The sequence below is a fragment of the Crocuta crocuta genome, unplaced genomic scaffold (genome assembly GCF_008692635.1).
Source record: "Crocuta crocuta isolate KB4526 unplaced genomic scaffold, BGI_CrCroc_1.0 scaffold256, whole genome shotgun sequence".
In the NCBI taxonomy this organism is placed as follows: domain Eukaryota; kingdom Metazoa; phylum Chordata; class Mammalia; order Carnivora; family Hyaenidae; genus Crocuta; species Crocuta crocuta.
In genome coordinates this window covers 911,224-915,826 of record NW_027530999.1, presented here as the reverse complement: position 1 = coordinate 915,826, position 4,603 = coordinate 911,224, and positions in this window count along the sequence as shown.

Sequence of the window (4,603 nt, the reverse complement as noted above, 5' to 3'; positions counted from 1 at the left end):
GCGGGCCCGGGAGAGGCGGGAAGGGGATGCATGCACGCGGCGGGCAAAGTGCCGGAGGGTGGTGGTCGCGCAAGGCGTTCAGGGGTGGCGGCCGCATCCACGGAGACTCCGGCACTGTAGATGGTCAGATGCAAGAAAAGTGGAAGGAAAATGCATTGTTTCTCCCAGGGCCATCAATACCGACTAAGCCTGTCATCGTACAGACATAATGGGCTGAGCGTGGGGGTTTCCGAAGAGTTTACTTTGTTCTTTTTATTTTTTTAATTTTTAAAAAAATGTTTATTCATTTTTGAGAGAGAGAGAATGAGAGTGTGTGTGTTAGAGAGAGACAGTGTGAGCAGGGGAGGAGTATAGAGAGAAGGAAACACAGAATCCGAAGCAGGCTCCAGGCTCCCAGCTGTCAGCACAGAGCTCCATGCAGGCTTGAACTCACAATCCTGAGATCAGGACCTGAGCAGATGTCAGAGGCTTAACCGACTGAGTCACCCAACTGTCCCTGCGTTTACTTCTGTTCTCACTCAGCTCTCACAATTTACCTCAGTGACACTGGGTGAATAAAGACTCTCCCAGCTCAACCCACCCTCAATTTATTTATGAGCACACTACTTAAAATTCCAAACCCCAGTCCCTACGGGCCTTCTATGATTTGTTTTCTCCGTAGCACATAACATCATCTAACATCCCATATATTTTACATACTTTATTTATTGTCTGTCTTTCTATATTCAATGTGATTTCCATGAGATCAGGGAGGAGTGTATCTGTTTTTGCACGGATGTGTCAGCACAATATAATACCACTTGACACATGGTTGGTACTTAAAAATATTTGTTGAATGAATGGATCTTTACTATACAATATATAGGTAGAGTGCATTTAGATATGTCTCAAGTTAAAGACTGAACAGTTTTATGTAGTTTCTACATTATAAATACATATACATCATATATATGTGTGTATATATGTACAAGTTTACAGTGACTACCTAGTTTTGCTGGTAATAAGATCTCCAATTACACAACAACCTGCCCCCCAGGTTATATACAGCAAAATGTAATCCCCTAAATATGTATGTATGTATGTATATAACATGTATGTATATAGCATGATATACCTTTCGTAAAGTTAAAAAATATATCAACTCCCTAAGAACATAAATATATATCATGTACTATATGGAATATAGTATTCAGAATGTTGGTGAACCTGGGTAAAGAGAAATAGGGTAAAGAAATGGGGAGGCATTTGATATGAAGGTTAATTGTCAGTGTCTTAGCTATTACGTTGGGTGGTGATTCATGGATGTGTATTACCATATAAAAATTGCTATATAAATAAAACATGGCTATGAATGGACTATTGAGGAGAGAGTGACATAAATATAAGAAATGATTAATCTAATCCAATACATCTGAAAACAATGGACTGACTGACCAACCAACCAACCAACCAACCACAAAATGATTAAGACTTGTAAAGGCAGAAGATGTGGATTCCTATTAGATTCCACCAAAAGTTAATCTTGGAAAATATCCTTTGCCCTCTTTAGACTTCAGTTTTTTCATATCTAAATCTTGCATGACAAACTCATTGTTTTATCCTGAAAACTGAGACATGTTCATAGGAAATGTAAAAAGGAAAGTACCATCATTTATTGTCCTTTATAGGACAGAGCACTGGAATAGGAGTCAGGAGACAGAAGTGCTAATTCCATCTCCTTACCTCACTGCTCTTTTAAGCAAGTATACTAATTCTCTACTTCCTCATTTTTGAAGTAAGGCAAATATCTTCCCAGCCTACTACACAGGGTGACTGAGGACTGAACGCATGCAAAGGGAGTTGTAAATTATAAACCACCATATATGAGTATGTAAACAGACATTTTTCCATTCCAGATAAGATGAGTGACCATTTTCTGAGATGTCAAGCTCTATAAATTTAAAAGAGGGGAAATATTTATTGTAAAATGTTAGCATATTGGTATAAAAATCTTGGGGAAATTTTTCTGTTTGATTTTAAAGTGCTAGAATTCTATAAAGTAACAGTGGGGCCAAACTTTTCCAATCCATTATATGCTTACTATTATCTAATGGCAGATTCAAGGAGTCGGCACAGCATGGCAACTACCTAGAGTTGAAGATAAAACTCAATATATAATTTTAAAAAATTGTTTAAAATTTAAAAAAAATTTATTTTAGAGAGAGAAAGAGAGAAAGAATCTCAAGCAGGCTCCCCACGTAGCCCAATGCAGGGCTCAATCCCATGACTGTGAGATTATGAGCTGAGCCAAAAATCAAGAGTCAGATGCCTAACCAAGTGAGCCACCCAGGTACCCTAAATATACATCATTTTTAGAAAACCTAAGTAACTCATTTAGTTGTTCCCTACATTCACAAATCTCAGGAATGTAAGTGAATCTGTGAAGGCATCCCTGTCTTCATTCATGTTTATTAAGAATTTAGCATGTATAAGCGCTATGCTAAATGCTGAAATACACTGATGAATAAGATCAACATGCGTTCTATCTTCATGGAACCCATAGTCCAGCTTCCTGACAGGAGTACATTTTATCATTCCAGAAAGATAAATTTATCTCAACTTTTCTTTAAATAAATAAATAAATAAATACAAAATAAAGAAACCTCTACATAGATTCTACAATTTCCCATTTCCCCTATCTAAAAGTTTACATCTAACTTCTTCTAGTCAAACATTTCCCCTTCAGTTTTGAACTTTAATCCTCTCCATAGCACAAATATTTCCTTCAAAGCCTATAAATAAAAGCTTTGTGAGCAAAAACACTTGTCTGACTATTAATTCGTGTCAGTATTTCACTATAACTTTTGATTCACAGAACCATTTAGCAATTTATGTATTTTAATTTGGTTACACCAAAAATTGCCATCCAAATTTAGGATTTTAGCTAAGTAATATGGTGTTTTGGTGCAAAAAGAAACTTTTCATGTGCAAATAGATATATCAATAGAAAATCCATAAGATAAAGCAGGTATGGACTGGTATTCCAGTGACCCTTAAGGATTTGATGATGCACATAACAAAAAGCTGAATCATAATATAATTATATTTGTGGAAATCTTTTTTTTTACAAGTTTCAAATAGGTTGTTTTTAAAAGATCTTAAGGGGCGCCTGCGTGGCTTCCTCGGTTAAGGGTCCGACTTTCGCTTAGGTCACGATGTCGCGGTTCGTGGGTTCGAGCCCCGCGTCGGGCTCTGTGCTGACTGCCAGCTCAGAGCCTGGAGCAAGTTTCAGTCTGTGACTCCCTCTCTCTCTCACCCTCCCCTGCTCACGCTGTCTCTCTCTCTCTCTCCTAGAAATAAAAAAAAAAAAATTAAAAAAATAAAAGATCTTAAAAGTTGGGGCACTTGGGTGGCTCAGTCGGTTAAGTGTCCGACTTCGGCTCAGCTCATGATATCAAAGTTTGTAGGTTTGAGCCCTGCATCAGGCTCCGTGCTGAGAGCTCAGAGCCTGGAGCCTACTTTGGATTCTGTGTCTCCCTCTTTCTCCGACCCTCCCCGATTTGTGCTCTGTCTCTGTCTCTCAAAAATAAATAACTGTAAAAAAATTTTTTTTAAGATCTTAAAAGGAGAAAATGCGCATAACTTTCTCTATGCTCTGACTCCAGTAATGGTGAGAAAGTATCTCTTTTGTGTAATCTTGTTCACCCCAGGGAATCATTAAGGTAAAGTGACACAAGGCAAACAAGCCAGAGATGCAGCAGTTTGGAAAAGGTGTGGTTCTTTTGGCACAAAAGAAAAGACAAGTGGCAACAGCTATGTGTCTGCCACTCTGATTACCAGAAGTATTTGAATAAAAATGGAAATCTCTGCCAAACATCTAAATGCTTTATTTGACCTTTCACAGGATTTTCTAGTTTTCATATTAATAATTGGAATCATGGAAAGACAACTTTGAAGCTGAATTGGTAATATGTGTCAAGCTTAAACAATAACATCTAACATAGGAAGCAAAAGAAGAAAGTCTCTGTATACACTGTGTAAAGAATTGTTACTAATGTATCTTTTCTAACCAGACCTGTACACAGGTATACAATTCACTGGCCACAATACCACCATCAGCAACAGTCTGACTTATTAGTGGATGGGCTATGATTGCTCAGCTAAACCTAAACTCAGAGTAATTGACATTATTAAGGCTTGCAATGGATCTGAAGAAAAGAAAGATAATTCACATCTCATTCCTTTCCCATTGTTGTTTGCAGCTTAAAATGGGCATGATTTGATACCAGATTCCAGTTCCAGAAAATATTTCTCATTTTAAATTCAAAGACCTTTCTTATGCAAAGTGTGGTCTACTGACCAGTAACATCAGTCTCAAGGGACTGCAGACTCTCTGGCCCCATCTATGACCTGCTTAATCAGAATCTTCATTTTAACAAGAACTCCAAGTACTTTGTATGTACCATCAAAATTGAGCAGCAACTGTGGCCTAGGTGGTTTATTTATTGATGTAGTATATGGCAAAGCTAGCTCTTGCCTTTTGCAATGATAGTCATGAGCAACGCCAGTGGCAAAAGAAAAGCACAATGCATATTCTCTTCCATTTATAAGATAATCTCACTGT